General features: G+C 39.6%; 1 long non-coding RNA gene across 1 annotated transcript; it reads left to right on the top strand.

Moving 5' to 3' along the window:
• The first annotated feature begins 8,768 nt into the window (after positions 1-8,768).
• On the top strand, positions 8,769-12,029 carry LOC121346998. The gene is made up of 3 exons (XR_005954150.1): positions 8,769-8,879; positions 9,764-9,965; positions 11,776-12,029. It is a non-coding gene; the product is annotated as an uncharacterized LOC121346998 (long non-coding RNA).
• The last annotated feature ends 5,124 nt before the right edge of the window (positions 12,030-17,153 follow it).

Raw genomic sequence — 17,153 nt, 5'->3', positions numbered from 1 at the left:
GGAATTGCTTTTGATATTCTCATCTAAAGGTATTTTAATGGAAATCAGAGGTAGATATTAAACTAAAGTATTTGTCAGTGGACACTGCTGAAGTGCAAGTTAAATATTTTTAAATTTCATTTATTTTAAATGCAGTAGTGCTGATAACACTGGCACTTAGGTCAATATAATTTCTCATTAAAGTTCTTTTAACACTCCCAGCTTTATCAGTTACCAGCGAGCTCATCCCAGGTATGAATTACACATTTCCCATGCCTTTATCTAATTCATTTCTCCATCCTGCACTTCAATAATTTGAATCTGAAGTATATCAGGAAAACAGAGTTGTTTTCTTCTCTGTGGAGAGCTCAAGCAGAACTATTCCTCACAAAGAGTAACAAACAGCCAGACTGAATTACCATGGAGGATGTTGCAGCTGAGCTTGTAAATATTATTTTGATAGACTTACATTTCTTTCTGAAAGGAAAGAGCATTAAGGAATATTTTGAAAATATGGAAAGGGAATAATAGAAAATAAACTGAAAACCAGTGAGATAAATTTGGCTCACCAGCCTTTTTGCCATTTCATGTCTAGCATTCATTTTTGAGATATATCAGTTACATCAAGCTGAGGCCAGTTTAGTTTTATGTGCCTGATAAAATGGAGTGGATTCACAAGGATCTGGCCCATTCTCTTCTGTCACCTCATATTTCTGTTGCTGTGTCTGTACATTCTATTTTAACAGTTTGAAGAAAAATAAATGAAAGTTTCTAAGTAAATATTTTTACATTCAGTTACTCCATAGAGCTTCTGTATTGTGTATTCCTCCAAGTAATTCATCATGATGAAATGCAATGCTGAAGTAAAAGAGTTAATTAAAATTTAGATTGGAAATTGAAATACCAAATGAATCTAATCTGAGAGTTATGATTTCAGGTTTTCTTATGCCCAGCAACAAATAAATGAATATCCAAGGAGTGGGACAGCCACACACTCAGGGCTGGGGCAAACACTCAGCAGCAGCTATGGAATGAGAGAATCCTTTAATACAGAAATCTGCACTTTGCTTTTGGCAGAGCTGTTCAGAGAAGGGGTTTATAGTGCCCCAGGAGACTGGATTTTCCTGGATTTGGGAGGAACCAGTAGGTCCAGAGGTGTGTGGCTGTATTTGCCATTCCTCAGCTGTCTCAGGAAGTGCAGAACTTTGCTTCTACAGCTTCCCTCTGGGTGCAGACTGATGTGTCCCATGGACAATCCAGCTTAGTGTAAAAATTAGTTCAGTTTGCTTCTGATTTAATTGCAAAATCACTCAGACTTTGTGTGTTTTCTCTATGAGTAATCCAAACTTAGATTTCACTGTTGGTGCTACCTGGGGTTTTTTTTGTGTTTGTGTTTAATGCAGCTGAAAGTTATTATGTAAAATGGGTAAATTGGAGTCTTTAAAGGAGCTGCCAACTTACATTTGCCTGAGCTACTTCAGCAGTGGAGAGGAGAGGAAGAATTCCAGACACGTCATCCTGATTTCACAAGTCTGCAGAGATCTCCAGAGTGGACTGACCCATCTGTGTGAGGTAGTAAATAGCTCTGTGCTTTTGTTCCTCACAAGTGCTGCACATGTGTGCTCCAGCCATGTCATCCATGTCACCCACAGCTCCTCCCCTGTCCAGGCTGGCCGTGCCCTGGCTGGGCACAGCAGTGTCCTCAAGGTTGGCAGAAATGGGCACTTGACCTCAGAATCACCCTGAAGTGCAGAGCAGGTGCAGGACTTCCTCTCTGACCTTCCCCCAAAACACAAAATTGGCCTCTGAACATTCCTGCTTCACTGTTCAGGGACAATACATAGCTCATTACTAAAGTGTTCCTCCCAAAACTTGACATTTTTCTGTGTTCACTCACCCTGAAGTGACAAAAGATAGGAAGGAGAGGAAAATGGGAAGGGAGGCTTTCCTTGCTCTAACCTTGGCTTCCAAAACAATGCTGGAGAAAGCCACTCTTGTGTCTGGGATTCCAACCCAAGGCACCAGCCTGGCCAGCTGGGGACAATCCCTGTCAGGGATGTTGTTCACAGCTCCCTGCTCTGACAGTGTTGGAGCTCTGTTGTTCAGTTTTGTCCATGGCACTGTGGGAGAGATTTCCCCTGCTCCAGAGTCCCTGTGGCATCTCCTCAGCACACACAAATTCACCTTTCAGCTGGGTCCTACAAATCAAAGCCTCCTTGTGGAGCAAACCCACATTCCCTTCATTGTTGTTTCACACTGTGTACCCATGAAGGGTTCTTCTGGACTCAGTTCTAAAGGGATAATTGTACTACTTAAATATTAAACATCCAAGTTCTTTTTTTTTTATTGTTAAACCAATATTAAAGTAGGACAAAGCTGATTTACAGTTTATGGCAATGCATTCCAGAGTCACTGGCATTGCAGCTGATGTCCTGTTCCAGCAATATTGGCACTGCCAGGAGACACAGAAATTGAGATTTTAATTAAAAAAAAACTTTATTTCAGATCTACTTCAGTTAAATTATAAGTTAATCTTGCCTTGTGAACTTCCAGGCTGTTAAAAAGGGCAAATGGCTGCAGTGTCCTCTGAAACAATTCAAACCCTTATTTTTCATCAGGAGATGATTCCACTGCCCTGGAATTGAAAGTTGTGTGTCTTTTCCTCACAGATTGTTATTTAATCACTATATATTAGCTTTCATTGCCCTTTTGATATATTTAGGCTCATAAACTTCTCATTGACTAGACTGAATTTACCACGATGTTGTTACTTTTTATGAACAGAATGAATCAATAGCAGATCTGTTGGTTTGCACTGAATTGTTTATTTTAAGGGATGTTTAAACTTTACTGAGGGAAAATGGAAGGGCTGATGCCCAGTCCTCCTCTTTAATACTCAATATTTGATAACTCTGAGTACAGCCTGCCTCAACCAGCAAGTGCTGCACACATTATCCAGAGATCCAGGGCCAATAATATTTCCTAACATTCTTTGAAATGTAAAATATTTTGCAGTTTTCCCAATTTGTGGTATTTAGTACTTGTAAATTACTTTATTGTTGTAATAGAAGGCTTTTGTTTCATTACTAGGGAATATTCCAGAATAAGACTATTTCTTCACTGAAAATAGAGATTTAGTTTCCTGTACTCCTCAAATAATCTCTACAAACCACTTGACTTCATCTATGAATTTGAAGCACAGTACTAAGAAATATCACTGAGTTCACTTTATCATTGAATTTTAGGGATGTGGTTTCTTGCTTTTTTTTTTTTTTGTTTTTTTCTGTTTGTTTAATAATACTTAAAACTATTTATTAATCAAGTTCCACATAGACAAGTGCAAACCTGTGCCTAGTGGATCTAAAAACTTGGGAATTCTTACATCAGTGTAATCAGGTGATGACAGCCCAGACTTTGTGCTTGCTGGAGGGATTTATTTGGATTCACTGTTCCTCTATGAGCTCCCTCCCCCATTATTTGTGCATCTTTATTATTGTATTAAGTGGTTAATTAAATCTGGTCAGGTTAACCTTTGTTGATGATTAGAAGTAGGCATCTCAGCCACTGGAAAGCAAATAATTTTGGGTGGAACATCTTGTTCTTGTTTGAGTAATTATGTTTGTTTACATTCACACAGCATTACTTGCTTGAACCAGACATTTTTGGGGAAAGAGGGGCAGTGCCCAGAGCAGGTTTCCAAATGTACAGAAATTATAAAAGAGAAACATTTCCCTTCCTTCTCCTCTATGAGAAAAACAGGGAAACAGTTTGAATTAATAAGCCAGAATTCCAAGTATTCACAAAGAGCTGTAATTTGTTGTCAAATAACTTTTAAAAGCCAAACCTCCAGGCTGCCCAGCTGAACTGAGTCCTGCTTCCTCCCTGAGAATTCTTCAGCAGTAGCAATATTTTCCTGGTGGAGTATTTGTCATTCTTTTCCAATTATTACTGTTATTATTTTGTAACTCTGTTTGTCTTTGTTCTGTGGTCTGTTCTTTTTTTTGAGTGCTAGTGAAAACCTCTTGTCATTTGCCCTGTCCTTCCCCTTGGTTTGATATTTTCTGCCAACCCCTCTGCCCTAAAGTATTTTTCCCCTTTTTCTGCATGCAATGGGATCTTACCTCTACAAAACCATTGCTTTTATTGCTCATGGAGGAGTGATTTTATCCCAGAAAAATTCTCCAGTCATCAAGGTGGGAAAGACCAGAAGAGATGCCAAAGTGATCTCCTGGCTGATTTTCTGATTCTTCTTTGGAAGAACTCAACAGCTCAGTCAAAAGATGTTCATTCTGTGGACTATTTTATTTTGATAATGAAAATTTTTTTATGAACTGTTGCTTCTCTGGAGCCAAATTGTGGGATCATAGGAGATCTGTAAGCTCAGCATGGTCCAGGAAGAAGCATAGTAGGAAATTAGAGAAGAAATAGAGAAAAACCACACAAGATTTCTTGGTACCACTATAAACCCATCATGTATCTGTGTGAATACTCTCTGCCTCAAAAAGGAGATGTTAAAACAGCAAAAGCTGTAGAGAAGGGCAAAAAATGCAATCAAAGATATGGCAGATGTGGGGAAGGTGAACTGTGTTCCCATGTTCCTTCTACAAAAGACCTCCAAGTCATTTAAAGATGTAACTTTCTTTTATGGATTCCTTTTCTGATTAAAATGGTCTTCTGTAAGTGATTTTATGATACATATAAATATTATGGTTATCAGTCTCCACAGTTAAAAGAAGGCTTTTTTCTTTGGCAGGAGGAAGGCTATACATGCAAATTCAGATTCCTGATGCATTCCCACTAACTCTGCCCTTCTGTTCTGGCAGAATGAGGAGAAACTGGGGTTTGTATTTTCTTTTATTTGTTTCTTTATGTATCCTGTGCTCACTGATTCTCACTTATTTCTTATTTCATTATCTTTCCTGTTCTTTTTCTTTTTTTTTGTGGCTACATTTGTGGCTGCATTTTTTCTTTTATTTGTTTACTTTGCCTTGAACTTTCTCCTAAATCCTTCTTTTCTTTTCAGGCAGACCTTAATAAACACACTGAAGCATAATTTTTCTCTCCTTCCATTTCCACTTCCCTTCCTCTTCTACTTCCATATATTTTCCCCTTTCCCCCCAATATTATCCTTTTCTCCTTAGCAATTTTTGATGTTTTTCTTTCCCATGAATTTTCCTGTCCTTCTTTTGGCATTTTGCACTTTACCTCAGGGGAGACTCCACAAGAATTTGGGCCTTTTTTCCTTAATAGTGCAAAACTGGATAGAAACCACCTTAAAAATATGTGGGACAAACTCTGTCCAAACTGTCCTGTGGCATGAGTATGTCTGGGAGCAAATAAATTCCTGTTTAGAAAATTTAACTTCTCCTAAAAATTCAGGCTCCATCCTTCCAGCTGGAAACTGGATCATATAATGGGTTATTACAAGCTGTTAAAATTTGAGACCGAGGAGGGGGAATAGGCTGAAGTTATTCCATGGATTGTTCTGTTCTTTGTGGGAGGCTGTTAAAATAAAGCAACAGTATAAAAGATGAATTATATACAATTTAATGTAAAGCTGTTGGAAGCCATTAGGATATTTCTTCCTTGATTGTCTAACATTTGTGTACTTTTACAAAGTTTTACATTTTTTGGTTCTTTCCGAACATTATGAAAATTGTACTGAGAGGAGTAAATTCATCTGCATAAAATTGACTGCAAAGAGCAATTAGTCCTTCATTAATATGCAAATTTGGTCCAGTGCAGATTCATCTATATATGAGGCTTAAATATGCAAGTCAGTCTTGCTGTGCGAGAAGCCCAGATGCTTTTATTTACTTTGAAATTGAGGGATTTGGTTAATGATGTTGTTGACAGGAAAACTTGAATAAATTTGATGATCACCATCTTTCATATTAGACGAGGCCCATGGAAAAAAATTACCAAGTAAAATACCAATTTTATTTGGTAATTTCCTATTACCAATCTTGTAATAAAATGTAAGATAGAAAGTAATAGAGTTAGATTTCCTAATGTAGTTATCCTGAGACTTAAACTGCTCCCCAAAGATGGAGCCATTTTTCTTAAACTTTGTTTTTCCAGAGGGTAAAGACATCTCCATAAGCTGTATGAATAACACACTGCCTGGAGATTTAATATTGGAAAGTTGGTTCTGTGACTTGCTTCAGTTGGTGAGAGGATATAAGCCTGGGAATGAGGAAGCAGGAACTTTGGAAATGGTTCTTTGTCATCTTCCATGATTTATCTGTAGGTTCTTCTCAAGAATTAGTGTTGAGGCCTTTGCCCTGAACCTGTGGAACTCCCTGGAATCTGTCTGAACACACAGCCAATTCTATTTGGATCACCTAAGCTCCTTAATAAACATTTTCTTAAATATCTTTAAATCTTTACAGCTCTTGGTAATGATGCTTTCTTCCTGCTGGCACCCACCATAGGCTGGCTCAGAGAAGCAGGGTTTTTCCTCACCAATAAATCCAAGCTGTGCTGTGTCTTGCCTCTCTCCTCTTTTCCTGCCCCACAGTTCCTTTGGCACACCCAGGATTCATTCCCCTGCTTTTGTCCAGCATCCATCACTCAGCCAGGTATGGGGACAGTTCCTTTGATCCACCTGCAAGATCCCACAGTTGCTCCTCCTCGTGTTTCTTCCTTTTTCTTTCTCTGCAATTCCCTCAGCCCTAAATTTAGCTTTGGCTCAAGCAAAACTGGTTTTTGACTTCAATCATGCCCATTTTTGCCTGGACCAAACCTGGTCTTCTGTCTTGCCTGAGTGAGGCATTGGCACTTCCAAAAGAACAGAGAAATGTGGTTTAAATGGACTGAACTGTGTGTTCATTTATAAAGCTCTAGTTGTAACTACCTGAGGACAAGTTAATAGATGAGACCATTTGATTCCTCTGACTTCCTGGCACAGCTGTTTGGGATATAAATCCTCACAACTGTTGGTTTCCAAATCCTTAATGTGCTGCACTAGGCAAAAAGTTTCTACAACCATGTTCAGGAGAGAAAAAAATTCAACCAAAATTGTTAATGTGGTCTTTCAGAATCCAAAAGCAGGAGAATGAAGATGGAATTGAGTATCTGGGGGGAACAGAGGGGAGATCTGATAGTCTTGTAAAGGCTCTGGTTATCCTACAAGGGAATCTGTGGGTTTTACCATCAGAATGAGGCACTGACAGTGTCAGAAGGAGTTTATTTGCACTACTGAATAGTTTAGGAGGTGATAAATTGATTAAAAGATGAAACCTTAAAACCACACCATCTACTGAGACTTAAATAGCCTTTGCCTTTGAGAACACAGAATTGTTGGGCTGTTTGTTTCTAGTATTTTTCAGACCATCCACAGCAATCTTGGTTTTCTGATCTTGCTCCCAAGAGAGGAAAATATTAATTTTGAAGTGTATAAACAACAGGCATCTCAGCACAACCTGAGGTTGTCTCCTATCAACTATGTAATCTTTATATTCTAGATTAATAAACACTTCAGCCTTGGAGTTTATTAGTCCAAAATATATTTATTACCTCATAAATTCAAACCCCCTCCAGTTACCATCTAATTAAACTGCAGCGCTGTGCATGCTATCTTTGGGGATGTATTAATAATGGAATTATCTTGTGAAACAGTAATTACATACTTTGTGCATTCTTTGCCACACTCTTTCCTCAGTGTCTGTGTGATGAGTGGGGCACACAGTGCTCCATTGTTTGGAGCTCCTCCAAAGTCTCTGTGTATCCAAAGATAAGCAGATTTTTTTTTTTTCCCCTCTTAGTAGAAGAGGGAGAAAAGTTTGTGCATTTTTTGTACTCAGGAAAGACCAATACCACCAGACTAGGAACAGTTATGAAACATGATTGTGCAAGTGATTTTAGCTCATGCTTTCTCCTCACTCCTTGAGGAGATTACTCTCAGGAGTAAAACCTCCTTGCAGGATATGTTTTGTTTTTACTGCAGCTGCCAAAAGGTGAAGACAACCACTTCATCTGCAAGAGAATATTCACTTTTGGGACTTCACTGGTGACATAGGTTTGAAATGGGAAATGGGCTTAAAGCCTTCTTCAGGAGAGATTTACTCAGTTTTCTGCAGTGGTAAGTGTACGTGCTGTATTCTGATTTACAAATGTATTGACTCTCTCTGTGCTTTTTCTTTATAAGGTTGTCTCCCATCTCCTACTCTGGATAATTTGTATTGACAAGAATCCTTGTGCTCATTTTTCCTCCCTTACTGCAGAATTAGGTGTCTGAATCCTGCCTGATGTTCCCTTCCCTGCATGGAAAGAGGCACAGGAGGCAACACCTTTTGCACATAACTTCCCTGGAGTTCTGAAGTGCCTTATCTCTAGTTCAAGTACATCTGTTGAGCAACAGTGGGAGTGTGTGATTCTTGTTGACACAGGCTCTGCTCTACCTGACAGGAGGGGGGGTTATTCTCTCTTGTACTTCCAGCAGTTTGTGGGTTTAAGATCCATGTGCTGTGTTCTCTTGCCTTTTATTTGTTCACTGCAGTTGCTGGGGCTGTGCAGGTTCTGCAGGAGAGGAAGGGCACTTCCCACCAGTTTCCTCCCTGAATCTTTCAGATCTTTCCAGCACAAGTTTTGCCTTCTCCTTGGTTTTCTGCTCCACAGGTTCTGAAGCCTGATGCCAAATACAAAATTGAATAATGGTCACTCACTTCATACAAAGGGGTTTGATTGAACTTCCAGCTGCAACTCCATCTCCACTCCTGTATTGTGATTGCAACTTCATGTTTTATTTGCATTTTGCAGTCATTCAGGGGCCAGGTTTTCAAGTCTTCCAGATTTGGACTTGTTTTGATTTCACTGCAAAATTGTGCAAGGATTCTGCCAACAGCAAGGCCAATGTGTCTGAAAACAGATGGCATTTCCAGTACCTAAAGCCTGGTCAGGTATGAGTATCTCAGTAGTAAGAGTGACTCAAACTTGTAGCTTTGATTTTCAATAAGACACTATTTGCTTTATCCAGTAATTTTCATCTGCCAGCACTCACAGTTATTTAAATCAGACTGTTTTCATGGATGAATGTTATTCTTTGGGAATAAAGAATGCCTGACAAGCTTCTGTAGTTTAGTGAATAGATTTTTGTAAACCACATAATGAAATGTAATTATTATATGATATATATTTTACAGAATCTCAAACAGCCTTATCAGCCCAATGTCTAGGAATTCACCTTCTGAGACTGAACATCTTGTGCTTGGTGTTTTAATAAAAATGGGGACTGATACCACTGTGTTACCACAATGTAGAATGGAACAGTTTCCATTGTAATGAATAGCAAACATCTGCAAAGAATAATTAGATTTATCCCATACTGCTCAAACATACATTATTATTATTACAGCTCAGGATTAATTACTGGTTTGTCAAAACCTGCTGACCTCAAAAGTTTTGTTTGTCTTATATTTCTGGTGGCTGTTGATGAAAAGATGGTCTGTATGTCCCCAGAATGGTTCCAGGTTGTATCTTGCTTGTTCTGGCACTCTGAGTTTTTGTGCCTGGTGTCTGATTTGGAAACTTTCAAACTAGACACCTTTCTGATGTGTTTTTCCTGATGTGAATAAATTCACTGCAGAATACTTGCAGAGCAAGAGATGTTTGTTGCCAAGCAATTACATCAGATGAAACATACAGAAGGGTAATATTTTAGTCTGATTTTTTTTTTTTTTTTTGCTACAGGCATGAATCTGAAGATGAATTCTGGGAATTTAAGGAAGGAAAAAGACAGGGCTTTTATTTCTTAAATTTTTTCCTTGTCTTCTGTATTTTGCAGTGATTGCTTTGAGTCTGTAAGGTCATTCTGGTTGAAGGCATGAAGATGAGGACATCAAAGCCTTTGCCCATTTATGACAATTACTCTGGAGACAAACACAGCTCAGAAGACAAATGTTATGAGCTACCTGTAAGTTCTGGTTCACAAAACAGATGAGAATCCAACGATACTTCTGAACTTGGAAATGAAATTTATTCTCAAGGTAATGGTTGAGCTCATTATCTGCAGCTCTTTCTAAATGTAAAGTAAGGAGAGCAATGCCCATATATTCTATCTATAACAGCTGACATGTTTTCTGCATTCCTGTGTTTGCCTAAGAAGTCATGGATAATCAATTTGATGTGCAAAATAAACTGCATGGATGAATTCTGATACATATCACTTGCCATGGCTGTGCTGTTATGAGAGGCAAAAACTTCCAGGAAGGAAAGAGCAAGGAAAAATCTGCCTGATAATTTTCTCATCAGTTTTTCTCCAAGGACATATCTGTAGGTGGATTCTATAGACAGTGTTTGGGTATTTTTCCCCCCTTGAGTGGCTGGTTCTGTGTGTGTCAGTTATTTTCTCATGCTGTATTAGAAATCAAAGCTACCTTATCACTTCAGGATAAATATATCTATACTTATATCTCTGTATCTATCCCCTATAATCCTAACTAGGAAAAGCTAACCTGAAACATTTCATTTTCAGCCTTTCTTATTATTTAAATATACAGTCTAAATTATTTTTAAAATTCCCCACATGTATTACAAATAACTTCCCATCTGACTGGGAAGCAGAATAGGCAGGAACCAGCAGCAGACAGATGTGATTATAAAAGATGTTCTGTTTGTTATAATGAGACTTATGGTCTTAATAAACTCTTAGAATGTTTTTAACACAACCAAATTAAGTAATTTCAAAATCTGATTTTCTAGATCTAACCCTATCAGATCACTTTTTTCTTTATTTTTGAGGACACCCCCCCTCAAATTTTAGAGAATCTCTCACAAAATAGAGTATCCCTAGTTCCAGCAAAGAAAAAAGGGAAATCTGTACAGATAAAAAGCATGAATGACAATCCTGATCATGTGGAAAAAATCAATCTGTGAGCTTAGACATAGTTTCACATTAGTCTCCTCCTTTCTTGGAGATCCATATTTCCCCCAGAATATCCAGCAGCGTTACGTAGCCTGTCAAAATTTGCTCATAATATTTCATGTCCTTCTGCTGGAAAGAAACAGCTGGATATTTTGTGTCATGATGTGACCAATCCACCTCTGTTGTTGTCATTTTAATTGCTGGGGCTGTATTTTTAAGTCCTCCACAGAAGGTCTTTGTAGCGACAAGCGAACGGTTCACGCTTCGTAAGCAAACATAAAGAATGCTGCTGCTAATTGGAGAGGGAGTAATGCAGTTATGATTCCATCAACATTTAAGTTACATTGGGAAAGGACACGTTTTTTGTTGTGGTTGTGTTGCCACATCAAATTTTTACTCCAAGTGGATTTGGTGGGGAAGGTTTTAGAACAGAATAAATTAATCCTGGAATTACAGGGATGGGGGAGATGGAAGTTAAATTGTTCTAAGCTACATCTACAGTAGAAAAATCAGTATTTTATTACTCTTTCTTTGAAATGGTAGTTATTAATTGCTGGCTTGTGAAATAGCTTGTCTGTGAAAATGGAAAGAATGGAGAGCCTCAAAAACTCCCTTTCCCCTGCCCTGAAGAAATGCAGCCACAGTGTTTCATGTGGAGGACTCCTCAAAAATCACCAGTTTCCCAAAAAAAAGGTTCTTATACAGTAATTTATGTCTTTTTGATGTTTTCCCCTTGATATTCTGCCTGTTGTACCTATAGACTTCCAATTTCTAAGTCTGCTGGACCTTGTGCTAAATCTTGGCTTTTTTCCTAAATTACATTTCCATGGAATACTTGGCTGTGGATTAACAGTTTTACAGTTATGTGCCCAAAGTTCTTTCCCCTTTATGCTGATTTAATTTTTTTTTTTAATTCACATCTCTCTTCTCAGGTGGAGCCTCATCTTGAGCAGCATTGGGAGGGCCAAAGGTGCTTCCTTTTCCAGTTCCCTGCCTGAATTTTAGAAGATACCATTTTTTAGCATCTAGACAAGGAAATCACAGCAATTTCCATGGGAAGAATCACAGAGATGGCAGGGCTTCCCCCCAAAACACTGCCTGTGTAATTGCTGAAGACATTCCAAGCCACTCTAACGAAGTGCTGTCTGCCAGTCATTATGTTCTCCTTGGAGGACCATCTGTTGCACTTCAAATATGTAAAGGTCTCTATCATTTATTGCTCCAAACAAATCCAGGCCTTTGTCTGATGTGCTGGAGCTCCTGAATGCATTCTAAAGGTGGTTTCAGTCACAAAGGGCAGGGTATTCCCTTTGGTTGTACTCCTTCAGCTCAGATTTCAGAGCACAAATATACTGGTGAAACCAATATCTGAATATTTTCAATTTATTTAGAAATGAATTATGAACAATGACAACTAAAAGTATTTGAAATACGTTTTCATTCAGCCAGGAGGACATTGGAAGATTTTTGCATCTGGTGAACAAATCTTTCCATTGTAGTGGTATCCAGTTTTGATATATGCTGAGATTGGAATGAAAATTACCTTATTTTAACTGAATTAATTAGCTTATTTGTATCTGAAAATAGTGATTCAAAGGAATGGTAAAGAATAGAGTCAGCAGCTTAAAATGCTCAAGCCTTCCTTAGCACATGTCCTTTACAAGGATGTAATACTTGGTTGTACAGTCATTATTTATAGGTTAATTAGGATCGTTTCCACGAGTAAAATGAGCAAGATCAAGCATTAAAATATGCTGGTTTTTGTTTTTCCTGCTGAGATTTTAAAGAGGCTGTACAATCAGATTGGAGAACGTGAGCATTGTGTTTTCACAGCAGAAAAAAAGTTCTGTTCAGAGATTTCCAGCCAGAGAAACCCATAACAATTTCTGTCTGATTAGGGAGTGGTCCTATCTTTATTCCTTTCTCCTCTTCCCCTTCTCCTTCCTGCTCAGCAGCTAATGTTCTGGTCAGAAGTAATAATATGTTAGATCTTGAATGTCAGTAGCCCCAGAGATTCTGACAAGACTATTCATGTGCATTCATACGTCTTAACCAAAGCTGACACTAAAGAGAGCAAGAATTCTCATATTCCTCTTTTTATTGCTGTGCATTAAACTCAAATCTTCTCTTGGAGACCTCTGCTAGAAATGACAAATCCACCATTTGAAAAAGGCATTTTAGCAAGGTCTAAACAAAGCAGCTGGACATCAATCTGGCACAGGGCAGAGGCTCCTGTGAGAGCTCACAGTGCAAAGCTGAACTCTGCTTTACACCTTCCAAATGCTGTGAGATAAATACTAATGGGAAATAACCATTCCTATTTTTCTAAATTTCAATTTAAAAAGTGATTGCTGTGAGATAAATACTAATGGGAAATAACCATTCCTCCTAATTTTTCTAAATTTCAATTAAAAAAGTGATTTTAATTTGTTTTTTTGTTTTTTTGTTTTTTGGTTTTTTTTTTTTAACTATAGGATATGTCCTAATTGGGATATTTGGATTCTGGTAACTCAAGGTTGTTTTCTGAGAAACACACCCTGAGTGAATATTCTGCTCTACCTTTTACTCTGGACATATTTTACACACACTTGTAGGATGGTGTACTGCACATGTTTGGGTGATTTTGCAGGGATGTGATGAAGTTGTTAAAGCCAGGTAGGCAATTTTGCCAGCAGTGATATTTTTAATCTTCTTTTTTAAAATGGTTTGGTAGTAGTGACTAAGGCAGACTAGGTGGCTCTGGGCAGCTCGCCATTTTTAGGTAGTTTAATTTGTTAAAAATTATCTTTCTTCCCACCCAAATCCCCTTGAAACCATTTGGAGAAGAGAACTGTTGAACAGTTGCCAGTAATAAGTCCTGCTGAGACCTCTGTATCCTCCTGACAGAAATGTTGGTGCCAACTGGAGACTGACTGGCACGAGTTTGAACTCTGCAATACTTGATATATTTGCTTCACATGCACCAATTACAATAATTACCACCTCTGCAGCTGAAGTTTAAGCACTCACTCTGCACTCCATACCTCAGGTTGTTGGCAGTATGTTCAATCCTATAATCTCAATTTTCTTGGAATAATTAAGTAGAAAATAAATACTTCAAAAAATTAGGAGAGAGTCTGAATGGAAATCAGAGGCTGAATAATAGAGTTGTTTGTCATGTTGCTATTGTTAAGCTACATTTATTTCTATTGAATCTTTATTTCTAAAAGGCAGCATCTTCTTTTGCCTGCAGAGATTCACCAGGAGATGCTGTAATCCATTGACTTTTATATTCAGCAGTAGAGTATCTCTTGATGTGAAGGGAAAAGCAACATGAACTCCTACTTTATTTAGATGTTAAAAAAATAGAAATATTCCTTTCAAAATAAATGCTTTTGACTAGAACAGGAAATCACCCATCCCTTACTCCTTTTGGCTGGATGTTTCCATGTGAGATTGTAGGGATTTAATTCCAGAACTGGTTTTAACTGGCCAGTTCCTGACAATTCCACTGGTTTAAATCTGATGCAATGGGAACCATCTCTCCCCCACCCCTGTTGTCTTTCCAAGAGACTGGTTAATTTTTAAATTGGATCAGCAACATTTTTTTAGAAAACCTGGTAAAGTTTCTATTACACAAAGATAAGCCTTAGACTGAGCACAAACTGGCTTGCCTGTAGCTTTCCTAATATGATTGCACTGTGGAGAGTAGACACTAAAATTTATATTAAAATTTCTTTATGCAGGTTCCCTCTAGGGAGAGGAAGAGGGAAGGAAAAAGCTTCATGTGACAGATGCTAATTATGCAGCTTAATGCACTTCTGGAAGTTGCAGAGATGAGAACTCTATAAGAACCTATCTACAAAACAAAGCACATTTTCAACAGCATTTTTTTTCCTCAATTCTTTTTTAATCTGCCTCCTCTCTGTTTTCCAGGAGGCTTTATTTCCCAAAGAGTACAAAGGGCAAGCAGTGTCTCAGGTGCAGGATTCACCAGCCATGGATGTGATTGTTCTCCATTGTGTCTTGCTGTTCTGAGGTGCTGGACATGGAATTGGGAAAGCTTCAAGGTTCTGAGCCAGGGAGAATTTTGAGTTCAGAATTCCCTAGATGATGTGGTAGTGTTTTTCCCCTCTTTTGTGGATATTTTATCAGCTCCTTATCCTGTGTTTAGGTTTAGTGGACAAATGATGTTCTGCACTTGTGCTGGGATCCTATAGAAGGATTTTTTGTGATGAATGTGTCAGGACTGATGAACCAGATCCCAAAATGCGTTGTGTAGAGAAGTGAGCAGAGACACAGCAGCTGAGGTCCTCAAAACTGGGAGGTGCAGCCACACCAAACCCAGTGTTAGACACTAATCCTCTCTTCCAGACACTGCCCTGTGCTGTTTGAGGGAAAAGAAATGGGAAAATTATCCTGAAATCAATTCAGACTTGCAAGAACCATTGTCCTGGACGTCCTAATCTACCAAATCCCTTTTACCAAAGCATTCTCTTTCCTCTTAGTGATAAACCCATACCAGCTCTCGTGTGCTTAGTGCAGAATGCTGCTTTCCCTGCTGTCCTTCACATCCCCGGATTTCTCCTGGGGAGGGGCGACTTGAGAACCTCTCCCACGGGGACATCGCGGTGGCATGGCTGGGACTTCCGAGGGGCTCGGGCTGGCCCTGGGCACCCAGGAATGCTCCTCACAGCCCTGGGCTGCAGCCAGCCCAGGGAAAACCATCTGTTCCCCTTGGAAAGGGGTTTGCTTCCCCCGGAGCCCTCCCCCCGCATCCCGGCTCCGGCCCCAGCTGCCGTGTTTCGATGAGCACTGAGGGAATGAATCTCCTGCGTTTAAAAATACTCTGCTTCTATTTAGATGAAAAGAAGAATCTTGCTTGCCTACACTGGCATACAAAAATAGGCTCAGTGTGAGTAAATCTTCAAAGTTTCTCTTGGTGAATATATCTAGCCTCACTTCTTTTTTTTAACTTATCATATAAGTTTATTTATAGAGTGTCCTTCTTTCCTCCTACTCTATCAAGACATTTGCAGAAGGTTGTCGCTCGTCTTGTTCAGGAGTCCTGAAATAATTTGCAGGGCCTTTGAAACATCATCGTGTTGCATAGTTGTGATCAACGTGCTGCTGTTGCATGAACATATCATATTTTAATGTGAATGTCAGGTTAGCTGAGACATTCAGGGCTTTCTTTTACTTTAGGTTCTTTACACTGGTTTGCATTTGCACTTGAACACTGCAGTAAAAATCCTGCGTGTAGTAATTTAAAATTTTCCATTTTACATGCAAAGCATTGCCTGGAAAATTAATGTGTAATATGAGAGGATTAGTAAGATGCATACACTTTCCAAACATCTCTTAAAAATAGCTTTCACTGTCACTGTAGCATCTTAATTCTGAATAATCTCACAGTCCTTCTGCAAATCTGTGCATGTAGTAACAGAGAAGCCACCTACTTCATCCTCTTGAACTGCACAATATGGATCTGGGCATGGAAAAAACTGGGGTTTGGAGTAGGGCTCTGCTTTGGCAGAGAGGCTGTCTGTGGGCCTAGTGAGAGCATTAACGCTTGCATTAAATATTAAAGTCAGCTTTCACAATTCTTGCCTATCTTTTCAAAAAGGCTCCGAGATCCTCACTTTGGAATTTGCTCCGTGGTGCAAAGCGCCGGCGCAGATCTCGGGAATCCTCTGCCAAGAGGTGGAAGCTGTGGAAGGGGAGCCAAGGCGAGTGTTCCCTGTGCTGGGGCACACTCTGTGCCCGGACTTTGGCCCGGCCTGACCGGGGGTGCCCTGGGGTGGGCACAGAACCCCAGGATTTCCACCAGGACCGCTGAGTCCAGCCTTATGGCCCGGGATCAGCCCGGGAATGGACAGGAGCCCTGGCAGGGATAAGGGAAGGGTGTGTTATATATTTAATACATAAATTTCTATTTATGTCAATAGAAATATATATATACTCATATTTATATGTATAAATAGAAATATTTACACATTTATATGTGTAAATATCGAAATGGGGGTGCCAAAAGACGCACCAGGCTCTGCTCTGTGCCAACCCCCAGGACACGGCACAACGGGCAGCAACTGATGCCCGGCAAGCTCCACCTGAACATGTCCAGGGAGCACTGGAGAGCTCGCGGAGCCTCCCTCGTGGCAGTATCCCAGACACGATCCTGTCCTCCGGGATGTCCCACTGCGGTCCTTCCGCCCCGACCCATCCCACCATCCCGGGAGCCGCGGGCCCGGCCGGGGCCGGGACTCGAACCCGCGACCCCGCCGCCGCCGGGCGCGGCCGCTAGATGGCGCCGCCCCAACGAGCAAGGCTG

The sequence above is a fragment of the Onychostruthus taczanowskii genome, unplaced genomic scaffold (genome assembly GCF_017590055.1).
Source record: "Onychostruthus taczanowskii isolate IOZ18803 unplaced genomic scaffold, ASM1759005v1 scaffold89, whole genome shotgun sequence".
NCBI classification, from domain to species: Eukaryota; Metazoa; Chordata; class Aves; order Passeriformes; family Passeridae; genus Onychostruthus; species Onychostruthus taczanowskii.
The sequence above is the reverse complement of the archived record's forward strand: the minus strand, read 5'-3'. Positions and strand labels throughout refer to the sequence as shown.